The sequence below is a fragment of the Falco cherrug genome, chromosome 13, assembly GCF_023634085.1.
Source record: "Falco cherrug isolate bFalChe1 chromosome 13, bFalChe1.pri, whole genome shotgun sequence".
Lineage (NCBI taxonomy): Eukaryota > Metazoa > Chordata > Aves > Falconiformes > Falconidae > Falco > Falco cherrug.
Genome location: NC_073709.1, coordinates 21,226,714 through 21,247,047, shown reverse-complemented (window position 1 = coordinate 21,247,047; position 20,334 = coordinate 21,226,714). Strand labels below are relative to the sequence as shown.

The 20,334-nt window shown below is 39.7% G+C and overlaps 1 long non-coding RNA gene across 1 annotated transcript in view; it reads right to left on the bottom strand.

Moving 5' to 3' along the window:
• The window catches only part of LOC114015296 (uncharacterized), a 139,969-nt gene that overhangs the window by 28,105 nt on the left and 91,530 nt on the right, over nt 1-20,334 (bottom strand). The window lies entirely within an intron of this gene.

Genomic DNA, 20,334 nt, shown 5'->3' with positions numbered 1-20,334 from the left:
TAAGCATACCCCCTGGTTGAAGGCCAAAGGTTAAGTTAGAAAATAGTATATTGCTGTTTGTCTACCAGTAACGCCAGTAATAATTTTTTCTTTGATGACTTTTTAGTTTTCATTAACTTTAAGAATGAGTTTACACCAGCAGGAAGAAGACGCCACCACCAAACTGGTGCAAAAGACCAGATTCTTCAATGAAATACTGTAAAAGATACAGAAACAGAAAGTATCAAGAAAGATAAAATAGACTTCTTCCCCAAATAGTGTCTGTGCTTGCAATTACAGTGCTTCACCGTGTTCTAAACCTTTTTGTAACACAAAACTAATCACTTTTCAGGCAGCCTCTGCGTGACCCTGGCATAGGTGCTTTTTTTAGCATAGATGTGGTACCTTTTCCACATAGAGCTTGAAAAGCTTTTAACAAACATTGTAATTACAAAGCTATGTAAATGTGAGCTGGGATTACTAGTAATAATACAGTAAGATCTTAATTCATCTTTTTTTTATAGTCTTTTCAGGGAAAAAGGAACTTGATAGTTTGTCTTGTACAAAAACAAATGGGAAGCAACTGAGAGATTGACGGCTGTTCCTTATCTGAAGATTGGATTTCAAGTGCTAAATAGATTGAAGCTTAGAAGAAATGCTTGAGAATAAAGCAGAATTTAAAATTTTCCTTCTATCTTCCAATTTGATCCCAAATTTCAGGTCTTTTAGATGATTTGACATAAGAAAATCAAGGCCTAATACCATGGTAGTTGCTTTGATAACAGAATAATCCAAATATAATAGGGCAAAGAAAAGCAAGGCATCCAGGGAAATGTAGCTTATCTCAGTGCATACTTTAGAAGTTTCTGTCTCCTGCTGGAACTTGATGTATAAAAAAGAGGAGTGAGTCTCAAGCTCTAAGAGTCTCAAGCTCTAAGATGGTTTCTTTCTTCTTTTTTTTTTTTTTTAAAAAAAAAAAAAGGCAGTGGTAAAGAAATTAATATGGTCTGGTCTGAGAGGATAGAAACTTTCACGCTGGGATTTTAGCATTTTTAAATTCTAAGTAGTAGGAGATAAAATAAATAAATAACCTACAATACTATAGATTTCCAGACTTTTTAATAAGTTTTGAGCTTCTTTTATATTGTTCCAAGAAAACAAATTAGTTAATTATTTCTGTCATTAAACACGTCTCACATACATTCTGCCTCTCAAGCATTTTAAAACATGAGCTGATGAGATACCAGTCGATCTGTGGTGTTGATAAGTTCAAACCACTTAAGTACAGGAAAGTACATGTCCTTCAAACTACACCATGTTGTATGTGTGCATGACCGTGTAGATGTGAAGCCAGTAGCCAGTCTCTGCAGAATATAGTATTACAGGACATCTAACAGATACACAGTGTTCCCAGCCCCTGTTGTGAACTTTGTGAAAAATAACCTTGAAAAACTGCTGGTTTTTTGCCATTCACAGCTTTATGAATCTTTGCCAACAAAAAGCTTGTCCCTTAGTGATCTTGCTTAAATGTAGGGGGGGGGGGGGGGGGGTGGGCAGGCAGGAGTGAGATGGAAAGTACGCCCTTTCCTTATCTCCCTAGCATTAAACAGGAATACATGTGGATGATGTGTAGTAGGTTGGGAATGAGGCATAAAATGAAAATGCATGTCCAGTGCACAGGAAAGTGGGTTTTTAACAGCTCCATGTGTGTAGAAATCAAAATACCTGTTAGCCTCCAGCCTGAAAAAATCCATCCTCCAGCAGGATAACTGTTTAAATGGGGCTTAGCATTATTAATATTTCTCATTGCCCACCAGTGATTCAGTAAGTGCCTTTCTACTATTAAAAATCAGTCCATGATTTTAATGAGACAGAAAAGTTGGTTCAGTGAATTCCAGCTGTGTTTTTTCTTGACTCTGGGTAGCATTGCTGAATCGAAGAGAAAGTATAGTTTCTCTGCAGGTGACCTGTCTGTTTTTTGGGGTTTTTTTTCAATTAATTGCTCCCTCTCCTCCTTTTCCCTTCCCTATGACAGAAGACAGCATGCCTATCAGCAGCTGCAAAAGTAGCAGAGAAAATGTTGCTGGCAACGGCACATACAAAGAGAACCACAAATGTACAGCACTCTCGATATGCATGCCTAGCAGTGGTGTTAGTGTCGTGATTCCAATCAACCGTTCCTTCCTATCACATCCCCCCACCTTCCTTTTTTTATCCCTGTGTTGTTCTCAGGCCAGCGACTGTGTGTAAACAGGATGTGGGAGCTGTACTGAAATGTATTCAAGTCCTGTACACCTCTGTCCTCACCTCTGGCTGCAGTGTGCATCCTGCCTGGAACATCTGCTTCAGATAAATATAGGGAGAGCTCAAGCTGTGCAGAGAAGGGCACAGCCTGGAGTTCTTCAGCCAGTTTTCTCTTGTCATTCTTATTTTTTAACATTTAAAAAAATACAGAAAAAAGCATTTTACTTCTAACTGAAGGGCAGGCTTTTTAAAAAATATCACTGTTTAATATTTGTAAATAACGTAATAGCCTATATTTAATGATTGAAAGATATTCTAAGCCCACTAAGAATAACATAACCTATTGTTTGTTTACCTGTTAGCTCTAATTATGCTAACTTAAAGGTGCACATTCATATACTGTTGATATCCCTGATGTAACTTCAGATTGACTTGCAGCTTTTAAAATGTTGCCTCTGGTAATGCAGCTAAAATAGATCATAGGGATTTATAGCACATTCACACTAAAAGGATCTCATTACACCTTGAAAACTGAAAGCCAGAATCATAGAAATGTTTGCTACTTTTCAGTAGAATCCACTTCAAGCACATCCATCCCAACTGCCATGCAGGCTGTCTCCATTCTCTGCATTACCTGCCTGAACAGACAGCGGGGCAGCTCTGACAGGAGAGGTGAGGGGGTACTTCTGTGACTGCCAGCTCAGAATGGGACATCTCTGAACATGAGAGCAAATCTGTATTTAGACATCCTGGGAACTCTGTGGCCCAAAAAGGCAACTTAGGACTTTCTATGTCCAGGTAGGCCTGAGTAATATGCAGCCAGCGCATCTGTCCTTGACAGAATTTAAATGTGCCAATCCATGGCCATCATTACAGACATCTAAGAAGACAGCGTGATTTTTAATTTAAATCTTCTGATACAGAAAATAATCAATGTCAAAATCCTTCAATGTTAAGAAAAAGCTGTAATATCCTTACTTATTCCAAGAGTAACAGAGAAAACAGTATGTTAGGACTAAAAATACCTGTACAGCTATGCTTACAGAGCCCATGGACATGCACTTTCAACAGGCTGGCTCCAGTCCCAGTAAAAGTGGTCACTGGGCTGTTGCTACCATTGAGGAGGGCATAAGGGTGCTGCACTTTTAGTTACACCTGAGAAAGGAAAGGGAACCCTTTTCCCCTCCTGCTTGGCACCATCTCCCATCCTGTTCTGGCATGACCTCTAACCCTTCTTGCTGCCCCATCCACAAAGCATAAGAAATCAATTCTGTTCACAATCCTGAGGCAGCTTTGAGCCACTACTGCCCCTACACACATGTACACATATGCATAGATGCACTTAAATGAGCTAAATGGGGACAGGACCCCATGAGTAAGGGAGACAATGACTCACAATTAGAAAACAGGTAGAAAAACACTAAGAAATCCCCGTTTCTACTTTGAATGACTTAAGAATAGATATTTTCAGAGATAATAAAGGATGACTAGAGACTTTAACAGGCTTTTGAATCAAAAAATTCACACACCTCTTGGGAATTTATTGTCTGAAGTATGAGTATTTTGGTCAATTCATCTGATCAAACACAGCCATCTGCAATGCTGCTGTCTATGTCTGGATTAACCATCTATTCTTCCTTTATAGTGAATGGAGAGAAATAGCACTTCTGGGGTAACATTAATCACCTGTTAAAGTAGAACTTTAATAAGTCCACTGAACATCCAATTACATAAGTCCAGCCTTTTATATATCCTGGTCTCACAAGCAATCTGGCAGGTGCTTTTCATAATTTTTTTTGGCGGTGATACCCATTATATAAAGGTTTTTTTGGGGGTGGTATGGGGGGAGGGGGGTTGTTTGTTTTTTCCCCTCTTCTGGCCAAGAGAGCTACCAAATAAAGCACCCAGTGTTAGTTAGATGTTAGATTCAAAATAACAACAGTCCTATTCATTCAAATACTTTTTGTAATATGTAGCAACCACAAAGGTCTCACCTTTTTTCCACAGAAAAAGGCCAAACGTCACTGGAAGCAAGACATTTCAATTAATAATACCATTGTAAGCTGGGGTATGACTCACGTACACTTATATACCTGAGCTTCCCGAGAAAAATATAGATGATAAGAGAAGATTATGATACAGAGCATAATCTCTTCTGCAAAAGCATGAGACCCGATAGCTGAAGAACTGCTAACCATTGGACCTGTGGGACTATGGACATTGGATCATTGGACTATAGGAATAGTTATTCCCTGCAGAGAAGGTAAGTATGGAAACTCAGAACAATTTCCACTTTTGTACACATTTCAAAATATTATTTTAATGGACTATGTGGTTGGTTTTTTTCCCCCTAACTCATCGTGCTCCAACTCCCCTTGCATCTAAAGACCCACGCAGTACAGCTTTGTTACATACTTACTTGGGTATTTTCCCTGTGAGGACCTCCACAGAAATTCTTGCTTTCCCCTGTGCCAGCTACTTCTTTCTGCCAGTGCCCTACTAGTACCTTGCTTGTACTGATCCAACTACCTATGACTTCAAGCTGTAAAATATATGTACAACTGCATCATAATTTTATAATGAATGTGACTGACCTAAGGCTTTTCTGTCAGCAGAAACCCAAAATGACCGATGTGCTGCTAGAATATTTCAGGAAAAATGGCCACATGCTTCAGTAAGACACTGTGGTTTGCTAAGATAGAGGGACATGGGAAAGAGTTAATAACGTGCTTAAAACTATCTTTACTGTTTTTAATGTACCAGCATCTAACAACCAAAATAAGATCAGGACTTATTTCACAGGATGCTATAGAAAGGCTTCCAACACATTGCAAGTTAAACAAATAAATGAAAGAATCAAAGGGAAAACAAAGCTGCGGCAATGTGAAGTGAGTTGCTCAAGGTCACTCAACAGCTTAGTAGCGGGACTGAAAACTGAGCACTTGAGGCCCCCCTAGAATGCTTTTTCTGCAAAGCCATCCACAATTCCTACTATCACATAAGCCTTTTAAAACAGGGGTTTGTGCTCATCATCCCTAAGGTGATAAAGTGATAAGTCTTCTTTTAAAAACAAGAAGTACTTGATCCTTGCAGGGGGAGCAGCAAGGCTCTTGAGAGTGTGATATTTCAATGTAAATAAACTGTAGCTACGAGGACATAAAAGACAGACTCCTCACAGTAAACAACAACAGGTCAGCACTTTGTGCATTGGGAGTTGGGATAATAATTTCTTGTGTACACATGAAAAAACTAATACAGATGTGATTCCTTTTAATATGATCAGGCCTGGGTCTAGGCTATAACAGGTCCTCTTTGTCTGCTCTTGCTTAGGCTCTCTACAAGGAGGAACTTTGTTACTGGGTCTAGGATGCTCTAGAATTTCTTGCTTTTCAAATTCTTATGGGTAATTTCAGCCTTTCCTGGCTGTCTCAAATCCCTTTTGGAAAATGTGTATTCAAAAGGAGTTGAAATTCAGTAAGCCAAAAAAGAAACTCTACAGAAATGACAAAACAGTGTGTTATCATATTTTCCCTCGTCACTCTTGATTCTGATTTAGCAACAATTGTAAATGCTGACCTTTCTTGCCAGCTTCTCCACAACCACCCCAGCAGCGCTAACTCAGAGTCCGCTTCCTATTAAGCTCACGTGCAACTCTCCAGAAAGCTTCATAAACATGATTTCTCCTACTTCCAGTACAGAATCCTCATTAGTCTCATAGACCACACACATCTTCTAGGCAGAAGGTAAGGCAACCTGTAATGGACATGGCTGCCCAAACTAATAGGAAAAGGACAATGTCTTTTTCTTTACATTTCTGACATGACACATCACAAAGAAATGCCAGATCAGGGTCAAGTTACACTAAGCTGCACTGTGCTTTTTGGTCTTGTGATGTGACGTAACCTCTTATAAGGCAATGAAAGAATTGTAATGTAAAGAAAGGCTTTTGAAAGATCTACTAGAAGGAAATAATTGTTGAACATGGGAAGAAACTAAGTGGCTGGTAATACTCAAGCACTAAGTGCTGGCTCCAAGCAGTGCTCCAGGATTATGCCCTGCTGGGAACAGACCAACCTGCAAGTCCCATGTCAGCATCAGAGGCCACCCAATGCCACTGGCGAGCACCAGGTGGCTGGAGGGGTCTCTGTTGCCCAGCTGCCTGGGGGAAGCTGCAGTACAGAGCCCATGAAGCCTGTACTGTCCTCCGTCCCCCTGACTGTAGGGATTCAGTCTTGTTCCTCCTTTAGGTGACTCAATACAGTCCTATTCCATGCTTTTTGTTTGCCAACAGATTATATCTAGTCACTCAGCTGGGGTCAGCCACGGCATTCATCAGGCGTGGACAAACAGCAGAGAAGCAGCAGAACTGTGATGCTACTGGCATAACATGATAATAAGGAATGAAATGGGGAACCTACTCTGTTCTGGAGATTATGATACTTATAGCAGCATTTCTAGGACTTGAGGTGGGGAGGCAGAAGTTGAGAGAGAAAAGTGCTTGGAGAAACATCAGAAAGTCAGCCTGGACAGAAGTCGTTGCAAAATATAATTGCAAGATCTTTCTGACTGCATTTGTTAATACAGAGCCGGTCAAGAGTAAGATTTATGAAACCCATTCCTTCTACTACTCAACATGTACTGAAGTACTCCTAGTCTGCTGGGATATCAAGAAGGAAGTAAATTCCAGGACTCCCCATGCACACTGGGACAGTGACAGAGATTATGGCTAGAAGGATATGGAAGAGAAAGTTTTCTTCTGTTTTCACCTGCCATTATCCTTACAGTGGCAAACCCATATTTGGAAGCCTGTCGGGTAAGCTTTTTTTAGAGTTGCTTCATCTTCTGCGAACACTGTTCTCTTTCACAGAAAAAAAAAAAAAACAACCCAACAACCAAAACCCAACCATAGTTCCTTCTTGTATTTTTAGATTTAGTTTGTTTTGCTCTTTGTATTTTAAAACAGACGTGTTTATTTTCAACAGAGCATTAAAGAGGCCATTAGAAATGTATCATGTGACAGCACACTACAACTCTACAGTACAAGAGATTAACAGTAAGCACTTCTGTTCTCTAAAGTTGCCATTTTATAGATCCTTTCACTTTTCCATTAAATCAAGTCATGTCTTTCAGACTTCCTGATATGAAATGCTGCTTTGCCATCATGTTCACATGTTCCTATTGTTTCTTTTGAATAACTACAAGATTTCATTAAAATTACTATAAAAATAAGAATATGATTGAAAGCTAGCCAGCAGAAAGCTATGTTATTGCCCACAGTGGGTTTACTGTTCAAAACTTCTTCCCTAACTAGCAAAGATGCTGAGTGACTTTTTTTGAAGTTAGCTGAATATATCAGAATAAAGCTTTGCTGCACATTCACAGGATGCAACTCACAGGATTTTGGATATCATTAGGTTTTAGACACTAGAAAAATTACATTTTTGCATTAGTACTTGAAGAATTTTTGTTGTTGCTACCGGTTTCTCAGAACCAAATGATGACATGACAATTTCAGGTTACAAGCTGTGACAGGATGCATTATTCCACTGCACTTGAGGAATAACTCACAAATAGCTGACCAAATGAAATATGGAATAGGAAGACAGCATTGCCTTTTTCAACTAATAGGGTTCTTATGAGTTCGGATTTACCCATAGACCCAACCTTAGTATCTTCTATGCCCTGCCTTTGGGGTTTTTTCCAGACTAATTCACTGCAACTGTCTGAAAAGGTCCTTTTCCTATTAAGAAAAGTTTTCACTTTTCCTTGCGATTGTTCAGAGGGACAGCTTCTGAAGAAAGCATTGTAATGCATTTACTGAAAGGCCACAGGGCTGCCATCTGTGGGTCCCCTTTATAGATTGGGCCTCATTCTGCCCACTGCCTTGGACAGCGAGTAGTGCTTGCCCTGCAGCTGGTCCCTTCCAGCCAGCGGGGCTGCGAGTGGGAGAAGGTGAGCTTCCCTGGGGACGGTGCTGGGGGCTGCTGGACCAGTAGGCCGCACGCAGGACCCAGTGGGTGCCCCAACAAAGTGAGGGTGGGCATGATGGCCAGTGGGTGCTTCCCAGCTGTTTTCTGCCATGTCTCTTCCCTGCCAGCCTCAGCTGTGTTAGGGGCTCTGCCAGCTGATTGCTCGACCTGCCCCACTCCCACTTTGAAGGCAGAGAGGAGGCTCACAGCTGCCTTCCCCTGAGCTGGTGCTGAGGGCCCACGGCTGGGCCGCCATCTTGTCCCCGAGTGCCTGGCCTGCTTGTGGGTAGACAGGCAAAACACAGCACGCCAGCGCTCCACTACGCTCCGCATCCCGACAGACCAGTTCATTCCCGCCCACACAGCCAGATCAAACAGTGTTCAGGAAACAATCTGGGATCCATATTAGCGCTCGGTACCATCACCGCTGGGGCAGTTTAATGGGGTGAGGGGGGGATGGCACTGTTTCTAGCACATTCCAATTGACAACAGCTGGGACTGCTCCACTCTGAGCAGCTGCCTTTGCTGCAGCCCCACTGCATCGCCTTTCTGTGTGGAGAGCTTTGTTTTGGCTGGGGATGGGTTTGTTGAGGTTTCTTGCACTAAAGTCTCACACAGAGACTTTCCCTTTGTCCATGGCATGTGACCCTGCCAACTTACAGGCTTGCATCCCCAATAAGAAAAACAACAACGTTTAAAAAAAAAAAAAGAAAAGGTTAATTAACCTCAGGTCTGTTCTCAGCAAAGCAAGGCTGCCATGGATAAGTAATAAAAATAGCTTCTCAATGGTCCTTGTGTCTGTCAGAGTCTCGCTCTGTGATCTTTCAGTCAAAACCGTGAAAGCGGGAGGGGGAGGAGAGGCTGATTCGCTACTGTCCTTTTCTTGTGCGTGTGTTCCCAAGGCTGCCCAGCTCTGTCCTTCAAATCATCTCCACCAGTAAATCATTTAGCTCAACCTGTCACTCTTGGCCATTGTGAAGAGACAAAAGCTACCCATTTAACCCCAACCATGGCTGATTCACGCGGCAGGGAAGGCAGGCTTACAAAAGGAGGCTAGCAGGGAAGGTGGCAGTTGGGTTGGGTTTCACGTAGGCTGGTGTGGTTTTCCCTCTTTTTTTTTTTTCCCTCCCCCCAGTTATTTTAAATTAGCAGCACCTCTCATACTGGGATTGTTTTTTGAAGACCACATGTTTGTCAACAGAGCTGTTCTGCTTGAGTAATTTGACCCCAGCCAGGCTTCAAAGGTTTGAAAGGGCAAGAAACACACACACGTATCAGCATACATCTATTACCCCTTTCACCTGGACAGCTTTTTAGACCGTTTTTGTTGCTTTAAAAAAAAAGTGGTAACACAACATCCAATTTGTCACAGGGAACCAGAGCTATTCCAGTCAACCTGCTATTTGGGGAAATCTGCACTGCAATTATTGGGTTCATTTCACCTGAAGTATTGCTCTAAACTGTCAGCTAAAACTCTGCTACCTTGAATCGTAACCTCTGCCCAAAGTCTGCACTTCAAATGGGCATCTCTTGTTGTTACGACAGGCTGTTCTCTCTGCCAAGAAATCACTCTGCTCTGATGTTTTACAATTAAAAGTTAGTCCTTTAACACAGAAATCAGCTGTTAAGTTTAAGACTTATTTTCCATAATTGCCCTGCCAAAGTTTAACCTTCATGTAACACCTCTCACCCCCAAACAATCAAAACCCTGAAAAATTAAACAGGCCATCAGAGAGCAACAAACTCACATGGTGCTGACAATAAAATTAAAAGCATACAGAAACCAAGCAATACTGCAGATTGCTCCACGATTTATTCCTTTGCCCCACCAAATTCCAGAATATCCCTAGCGAGCACAGAATCTGCCATGAAGCAAATTGCAATTTATATATGAAATATACTTGCAAATATCCACAGTTTTGATTTCTAATGATACTGTTGTTAATCCACAGGAGAATTCTTCCGTAATTACCAACCAAGTGTCATGCTACGTTTTAAGAACCAAGCACTGAAGTTGATGAAGAGTCACAAGCACAAAGTACACCACATATGTGCTTTTCCAGGGATATTTCTAGTTTTTGTTATGCCTGTGAGATACAAGAAATTACTATGCATGTACTATACATTTTTGTAATCTTTTTAATGGGCCTTTTAACAACAAGCAGTTCAGGATGTGGTTATTGCTTAGGGTGTTAGACATGTTTACTCTCCTGATGGACATTTAAAATGCCTTAAGTCCTCTTTTCAATATGAATTGTGTGTCAAAATGTTGGTTTGGATATCATATTCTTTCCTAACCCTGTCATTAGGACGAGTCTTTGTGTGCCTGAGTCACTCTTGAGTTTTTTTGTTTGTTTTTTGTGTTCCCCTGACAGGTCTATCCTACACCTTTCTGTAGCTAGCAAAGTAAAGCAGAGTTGAGAAAACATGTTTTGCATTATTGAGTTTGCAGTCTCACTGTAAGCTTTCTCACAGATTCATCTTCAATGAAGGGCGGAGGGGTGGGGGAGAAAACATGCTTTTCCCTGAGACTGCAGAGTATGTGAATTACCTTCTTTCAGCCTATGGGGCAGCCTTCATAGATTTCAGCACAAATGGAAGAAATATCTGATTTCCCATTCCATCTGGATTCAGTTTCTTTCTTCCTCTTTGTATAGTTTCTTAGAGACATTATGGAGCTCGCTGGAGGGGCTGCTTACACATGACTATGGCAGCACTGGGCATACTGCCAGAATTTCACTCCAGGAGGCTGCAACAGGAATCTTTAATTAACTTGAACCAAAACACTGAATGGCAAAGAACAAAAGAGTGGGGGTGGAGAAGGATAGGAGGAAGGGAGGGAGCAGAAAATAATGTTTCCCATACTAGAATCTCCATTTCTGGTCACAGTATTACATGATCATATTGTCATCCCTTATACGTATTTACCAGAGCATAGGTAATAATTCCTAACTTCTGTCTTATTTGGTAAATTTTGCCTTTCTTTCTACTCATGGAATTAATATCTGTGATTGTCCTTTGTAGCGAACAGTATTCTCTTAAGTCTTATATTAACATATAGTTTGATTATATAAATCCTCTACAATTTGCAAGATTCTAAATATGAGATGATTGATTCTCCAGCATCTTGAACATTGCAAAACTACACTGTAATACTGCAGCAACGCATAGGAGTCCCAGACATTGAACAAGATCCTACTCTGCTCGGCATAGTACCAGTATGGTATGTCCCTGTTCTCAAAAGTTTACATTCTAAGCATAAGCAAGAATTAGGTACAGACAGATGAATAAAGTAACTACTTACTGAAACATCATTATTCATTGTTGTGAAATGTTTTCAAAACAGAATGGATAATGTTTCACACTCATTTTGCAGAAATATACAAGATACAAGGCAGTAGAAATCAGGCCTGAAATACCTTTCTCACTTGAGCTCAAGGGAATGAGTTGAGTGGTTTCTTTACTGTCCATTTCCTGGTTAAATATGTGTGCAGAATAATTACTCTAAATGCAAAACTAATGGTGATTTCATGCATATTCATTCAAGTGAGTTTGTGATCGAGGCTCTGATACTGATCTAGCTAATGAGGCTCAGTTGCTCAAATATTTGTGAAAACAAACATAGAAAGGACTTATACATGCTCAACATGAACTTATTTACACATTCAAAGGAATATTCAAGTGTGAATTGATTTGCCAGTTGGTGGTTTGGAGTGTATTATGTTTGTATCTTCTGGCTTAAAGACATCCTAAAAGAATTCAGTCTGTGGTATCTCTGATGTGAATCAACACATGGTAGCTGGCGACAAGTGAGATACTCACTTTAAAAGCACTGTCCTGACCCACACTGAAATGTTAATGCAGACATACCTAAATTCCAAAGAATTATTTAATCCTCAAAAGTATATATACTTTTTCCTATCCTAAATTTCCAAAACAAATTAAATCAAAGGAGTATCCTTAATTCCCTGTTTTAAGCTGATTTATGGCAAAGAAATCCTATTTCACTGCTCTGTAAAGTAATCATGTACTTGCTAACTTATAGCATGAAAATCTGACATAGAGACAAGCTCCAGAATCCCAGAAACAGAAAGGTTTCCACAGAGGCCTGAGGATGTGTCTTCCCCTCATATCATGTTAAAAGCAGCTGCAAAAGAATTTAAGAATCTTTAAATTGAATGTGACTTCTTTGATAAGACCCTGCTCAGGTTTACAGATACCAGGGGGGCTGAGGTAAAAGAATCACTGGATGCGCCTTAAAGAGATCTCTGGAATTTTTTGGCAACTACCTTCGTTGGAAGCCATAATACAAACAGAGAGCAGACTTGGAGAGATACCTATAATACATATGTCCAAATTTGTATTTATTTATATATATTATAGATAACTGTATATATATAAAAAAGCTTTATATGAGCCATTTGATTCATCTAACTTAAAAAGAATTATGTATCAGCTGTACTAGGAATGTGTTTAGAGTAAGAATTCAGTTTCTATAACAAAATTTCTGCCTGCTAGAACAGAAACTTTGCTCTGAGTTAGTCTAGTGTAACTACAGAATAACTCTAATTCAACAGCATTCAATTAAATATAATGGCAAAGGAAGTTCTCTTTCGAGTTTTCTGTCTCTTGCTAAACATTTTCATATATATTTGTGTGTGTGCGTGCATAGATAGATACGCAGACAGATATCTGCTGCATTACAAAAACACACTCGAAGAATTGAGCATGTTTATTTGAACCTGTGAAGAATGAGCATGGCACTATTGTTCTCCACCTAATAATTAGTATTCTGGCTCCTTCTGGATTACATGTGCGCTAGAATCTGTTTTAAACTTTTAAAGATGTTAACATTTATCTACACTGAAGACAGCATTAGTTGTTTCTGGCCTTACTCGGGCAGATGGACTGATCCTAACAATATAAACTAATCTCTCATGCAATATAGTCCAACTTAAAGGATTCTCTGAAATCTTCTGTTGTTGATATTTATTTTCCTAAAAAATGTCAAAATGACTAAATGGTTTCAAATTCAAAGCGACAGCAGAATAAAACCTTTTGAAATCCCTAATCAGCATTCATTCCTCATGTAATTAATTCCAGTGAAGACAGTAGAAATAAAGCTGAGGCAAAGTTAACTCACATTATTTTCATGTGACAGATAACCCTGATTCTTTTGTACTGGCTGATTTTTAACTGTGTCAAGTATTCACAATTAGAAGTAAAATTATTGATGTGTATATTAATGGCCTTTCAGTACAAAGGTGAATATGGGCTATCCTGTTCCATTTTTTTTTTTTGTCAACTTTCTGTTGGAATTTAGAAAACTCCTTTTTTAGTGAAAATGAGTCCATTTGGACAAATGGATGTTAGAAATTCTGAATACAAGTAGTCGCAATAAAAATAAAGTTACCATCATTAGAAATACAAAAGTCATAGAATCCCTCAAGCCAAAAGAGATCATTTTACAGGAAGGCTCACAGACTTCTTTTCACTAGCTGACATATCTCCATGCTCAGCAAGCTTTCATTCCATGGGAGCTGCCCACTGGTATACCAGTACTGCTTTCCAGTTTGCTCTATGATTACAATTCCCACTAGTTTCCAGGCATTCCTAAACAAGGCCCAACACTTCTCTAAATTAAGATTCTGCCTTACATCAGACTTCAGCAATTTTCACTTAAAAAAAAAAAAAAAATAAACGAGGAGGATATCTGAGAATTCTCTTAGAGCAGAATTTAAATTAAATCTCCTTATTAATGATGTATGGATTTCTTTCATTGTTTAGGAGGCCTGTGAGCAGTTGAAAGAAACAAGAAGGCTTTTAGTAATGGGCACTAACAGCACCATTGTGCTTGCATGGAAGCTCTTGGCCATTCAGTGTCACAGGGTCAAAAACAATCCAAGCTCCCACACCAAAGCAGCCTGCAGAAGGCCACACAGACCTCACAACACTGATTCTTTAGAGCTTGGGTGCGTTTCTGTGAGCGATGTGTTAAGTTCAGCATTTAGAGGTAGAGAGGAAATTAATTTTTGTTAAAGTTTACACTCATTCAAACTTCCTAAGCCCATTTTTATTTTCCAAGTTAGGTTGGAAATCTGATGGGAACAAGCTAAAGCATGAATTAGAGTTATTATAAGACAGCCTTCTTTTCTAATGCTTTTACTTCTGGTCATCTGGCACGTCTCTGTCAAACACTAGGCATAGCATTACTGCCTTGCATGTAATAGTGATGGAAATCATAGAGGCATAGAAAGCAGGGGCGGAGGTGGGGGGAGAGGAAACAAGATTAGGGAAGGAATTTATTTGACTCCACAAACCTTATGAAATATTGCATTTAATTGCTAATGAAATATTTGAGTCCCTTTTTATCTGGTCCTCCTTTCCTTTTTCCAGCTTTTGAAATGTGTGACCTGGATCGATGCTTTAAGTTGCAGATGGCAGTCAAAGAAATCTCATGTACTTCAGAGGGAAGCTAACTGAGTATCCCTTCATAACTAAACAAACAGTAAATTCTGCATTTTGCTGCATATTATCAGGCACGGGTTACAGATATATATTGTTTATATATATACAGCTTCATTATATGTCCAAGTTCTAAAGCAGAAAAAACAATACACATGATTTATACTGATTTATTGTGTCCATGAAAAGAATTTGATAACTGGAAAGCCCCAAACGTTACCAAAATACCAATATACTATGAAACCCTCTTTTCAAAAGAGTATGCTATCTTATTCTCACTAATGTCAGGGAAATGTAATAGGATGGAAGAAATAAAAAGGTTTTCGTGCACACAATGCACATCAACATTCCTATTCCAAATGCATGTGGAGCACAGTACTTTTTTTCAGAAATTCACCTTCTCATGAATGAAGAAGTTTTACTTCTCTCCTGGCTTCAGAACTCTGGCAAGACTTTCTTTTTAGTCTTTGCTATTACCCTATTGCAAACTTTACACACAACTTTGAGAGAGCAAAGGAGGTATTACTCTAAAACCAATTTTGTTTCAGTCTCATGTCAGAACCATGCAGGAGGCGTATGAAAGCATAGGGAGTAAAGTTGGTAACCAAGGACTTCTATTTTTGACTGATGTTTTAAAGCAAAGAATGTTAACCTTGTGTTTTGAGTGAAACTAATGGTAAACCACAGCAGATTTGTTAGTGTTTTGTACAGTGATGTTCCTAGATCAGAAGCAAAATTTCTTTGTGAGGGGGCTAACAATACTGCAGGGGGCCATCTTGCTTCACTGAACTGGAACATCCAGTCTTTTGAGAGCACTCACACATTAGGTCGTAAGATTACTCTCACTATAGCAACCTTCTCCACTGCAATCTTTTTTTTTTTTTCTGGGTTTTTTTTTTTGTTCTTGTTGTTTTGATTTTTTAAAAATTCTTTTCAGAAAGAAGATGCATTATAAATTATCTCTGCCACTACCTATTATCTTCCCCAAAACCTTCTACTTTTTCCTAAACTTCCTCCACTGTCACAGTCAGTTTGAGTTCAATTTTGTTCAACGTCCGGCTTCTGCACTTCAGTTTGTATATAGAGGTGTTTATTTACAAAACTGAGCAAGGACAAGAACGTGGTGCTCTTTATCCTGCAATATCAGTAAAATGTCAAATTAGAAAATTCAGGGCTCCCTTTGATTTCTTTGATACTCAATTCCTCTAAAAACTAGGCTTGTCTCTATGACCCTCTAGTCGAGTGATGGGGCAGTTGTGAATGTAGACTCTCTATAAAATAGTTTGAATTTCATGTATCTAATGAAACTGGTGTACTATTGAAGATGTCAGAGTAAAATTAATCAGCTGATTGGTATCAGAGAAAAGAAAACCTGAAAATCAATGAACAGCTGCCTCTCCAAATAAGAACACCTCAAACAGTATCATGACTGAAGTCTAGGGAGGAAAAAAGACAGATCTTCAAGAAGTCTTTGAAAGGCCAAAGAAAACTGTTTGAGCCTAACCAGTCACAGGGAAACTTCAGGGCTCAGGGATCCAGTACTTGCATCCAGATTCAGCTGCCTGCTGAGTAGGGAAGAGGAGCCTGATCTGTGATCTTGCATGAAGACTTATTTGCAGTTTGTCAGCAACCAGATCTATAGAGGCAATGATCAGTACCTGTTTCTATTTTTAACATAGACTCAGACAAATAAAAAACCTATAAGGATAAATTTATAGCAAAACACTTTAGATCTAGTATGAGAAAACAAAAAGTGGCTCCACTATGAAGTATCTAGCACAGTACAGCTTAGCCAAATAAACATTTATCTTTTCCCCAACCTTTTGATGGCTAGCTGGCAAGTAAAATCCGTTCAAGAAACTGTGTCAAAAGAACAAGCCGGATATATTGGGAGCAGTGTTTGTTTTAACTGAAATATATGCTGCATGCCTAACCCAAGTACAGAAAGCAAAAATCTAGATTATGTGATGCACCTAAAAGGAAGGTTTCTAGACCTCAATCACTGCAGGAAGGGAGGGACATTACCTTAGTGATGAAGTCTGCTTTTGTCCCTGGAGAAATAAAAAAAATGAGCTAGCCAACTACACTAGTTGGGTTTAGGTTGCAGACCCCTGATCGGGTGTTGACAGAAGCTGGGAAAAGGAGGAGGCGGCTTTCTTGGCTTGAATCTTATGTTCTGCTAAAGCTATTTTGAAACTAAGTTGGAAATTTCCTTGCAACACCATATATGATAACAAAAGTGACCTTATAGACGAAATATCTAACTTGCTGCTCCAGGGACCCAGGTGGCTGTTCATATAGCTCAGCCATAAAAAGCAAAAGAAAGAAGACAGTGTATCACACTCTGCTGAGCTGCATAATGCTATGAAGGCTTAAAAAATTTTAGTCATCTATCACCAATATACAGTATACCCTTGGATAAAATTTCTAGTGTTACTCTGCATTTCATTGTCCTTTTATGTGATCTTCCATCAAAGGACTGAAGCAATAGAAATGGCCTGTTTAGCGACAGTAATACAGTCTAATTTGGGGCCAGTGTTATGAACTAAAAAGTGTCCTTTTCAGCAATAATTTTTAAATTGCTTTATGTGTGCAGGGAGTATTTTCTTCGCTATCTTGCTTTACCTATTGATATGGCTGATCAGGAGATCACTGTTTCTTTTCCATAAGAACGGTGCACTAAACCGAGATGGCTGTTGCAGCTGACTCAGTAACTGGGCTGCCCTCAGCTAGCACAGTCCAGTGTAGGAGTGGGATAAGTAGGAGTACTTGTCACTTGACAGAGGAGCTGCCACTGCAAATCCAGCTCTCCCCTTTCCCATGCATATGGTAGCTCTACCAGTCTCTGATAGAGGCCACAGATTTCAAACCATAGTAGAGCTGGCACTTGCAAATGCTTGTTGCTTCCATGCGAAGAACAGTTTGGTGATCTCAAACCGTTTCCTAAAATAGAAGCCACACAGCACAGAGTGATACCTAATTGGGCAGTCTAAAGGCAGAGTCTAGGATGTTTATGCCTGTACAGAGTGATTTATCTATTAACCCTAGGGGTAGTCCATGGCAGATGACACTACAACTGTTGGGAAAGCTGCATGAGAAAGCCTGCTGCCCTGCACCAGAGTCTGTTTGGTACTGGTTCTGCGGCTGAACAGAGGGGCCAGTGTCAATGTTACATTCAGAGAAAGAAATGTTACAGCTCCAGTTAATAAAGGCTGCTGATGTTGGAGTCAGCTAACTTTGGTCAAGCAATAAACTTGGAAGTCTTTTCCCCCAAGGGCTTCCTTTTTTGTCTCTAAAACAAAGGAAAGTGAAATGAAAACAAGAAATCCAGACTATATAGCAGAGTATTATGTGACTAAGCCAGCTGTTGCTCTCATACTGTTATTTTTGTAGCCCAGCCTATTCTGCCAGAAGGGAAAGCCTAAGTCTGCCTACAGACCTGTTGCTTTTGATAGCTAGACAGGGCACTAACACTAGTATGATATTCTTTAGCCCTGTGAACCTACACACATATGATAGCGAGTCTGAGCTGCCAACAATATATAGCAATTGAAAAAAACATTTACTATTTATTTACTTCCACTAGCAAAAAAGAATAGTGGGAATAGTTTGACCAACTGTATTGTTTAGGTACTCATTCATTAGGTGCTTAGTTACTTCTAGCGCTTCACAAAGTGCAGCAAGTAATTTACTAACAACTCCAGCTTCAGCAAAGATGCCCTCCGGCCCTGTGAACTTAGAGCTAGTCATGCATGCACTAGTGTTTTAATGAAAGCCAGGCAAATAGATATCTGACATGGCTGGGTTGAAGTAGTGATGGTGGGGGAGGTTTGCATTAAAATGCAATACAGCACTGAAATCAGTGATAAAGACTAAACAAGAGGAAAGCTTTCCCTCCCTGCACTCATTTAGCAAGCACATGGAAATAATTGTTGGCCCAGAGACACATATCCATAATTCCCATTGTGCTTTGAGAGTCAGCATACCAGCCATGTGCACCCTTACAGAGCACCCCAAGTACTGGAATGCAAATCTGTACACCGAGCGTCAGGATTTGCATAGCCAGTATTCTTAAAATAAGCAACATTATCAATTAGATCAAGACTCCCCAGACCAGGCCAGCAGCCATGAAGCCTGCAGGCGTTCATCAACATGGGAAAGACTTGTTGTAAGTGAAGCAGCTCTCCTGTATTTAAAATAATTGATTTACTGTTCAGGTTTGATGAAGTCTGTTAATCCAGTGTCTTAAAATAAAGGAGATTCTTGTTGAAACAAGTAAGGACAACAACAACAAAAAATATCAATAATGTTTTGTTAATATTTTGATAGAAATTAGTTTTTTAAAGTTCATGAATATTTCAAATAAAATTGTGCGTTGCTTTTGACAAGGTCATAAAATGACCAAAGCCAAGAAGTTTCTTTTATAAGCTGCATCAAGTAACTGAAGAAGGGTCAAAGCTGTGTGTCACACAGACATGTCGAGTTGCTTCACTACCAGTGTGCCAGACCAGTTGAGGTGACAAAAGCAAGTAGGGAGGTGACAGGGCCAAGGGAGGGAGGCAATGATGCTTGACTCCTGCCAGGGAGCATGCTGTCCAGCCTTGCTCTTTCTCCATGCACAGATGACAGCAGGCAGCAGCTCTCCATCTCCATCTGAAATGGCATTACCTCCCCACCATTTTCTGACCCCCCATGCTATATGTTGTGACTGTATCGGTAACTCACAGACCAGGCTGCCATGCTGCCTGGGATTGCAGGAGAGAAAGCTGTCATGTCATAAAAGAAGCGAGATGCAGGGTTGGCTGCCAGGGACTTAGTTACATGAATCAAAGCATAAAATGCCACAGGTCTCAACTCTAGTCTGTTTTGCTCAAGGCAAGCAAGACAGACTTTTTAATCATTTAGGCTCAAAATCAAACATTTAGTAGACTGAGGTTGAGTTTTTCTTTAGGAGCATGGAAGATTACTGTGGATTTGAGTCCGAGTTCTGGAAAATACTCTGAATTACTTTCTCAGCATCAAAATACATTCGTGCAGACAGCACACACTCAATTAGTCAAGAGGACTGTGTGAAAATACGCACTTTCACATTCAACAGGGTCTCTTGAACTCAGACTCGTCTTTACTCACACTGGCAAGGCAGGTGACACTTGGGACAGCACAGTATCAATAGCTAATAGAAACAGAAGACCCATACTCTGGGCCAGACTTGTTATGTGCTTACTTAAGGAAGCAGGAGAGATGTAATTAGTGTGGGTTTATGCCTTTAGCTCTGCAGATATTTCCTTGCATTGGGATAAAGACACAAGGATCGTCAACAAAATGGCTTTGCTAAATTCAGATTAACGACTGAAGTCAGTGCATAAACTACATACACTCACAGTGGGGGCGTTTGAAAGGTGTCAGTGGAGGACTGAAAAACTATTTTTCAGAGAAACACAGAAAATAATTTCTAGATTGATAGGGAAATAATTCAAAAACTAAAATTCTACTTTCACTGCTCGTTTTCATATCACACCTTTACAAAAGAGAAATTCAAAACTGGAACAAATCAGGAAATACCATAGATATATATATTTATAAAAATAAAAAAAATAGAATTTTAAAATGACCATACTGAACTAGGTGCATGTGGAAATATAAAAATATAAACACTGATGTTTTTTATCAGAAAACA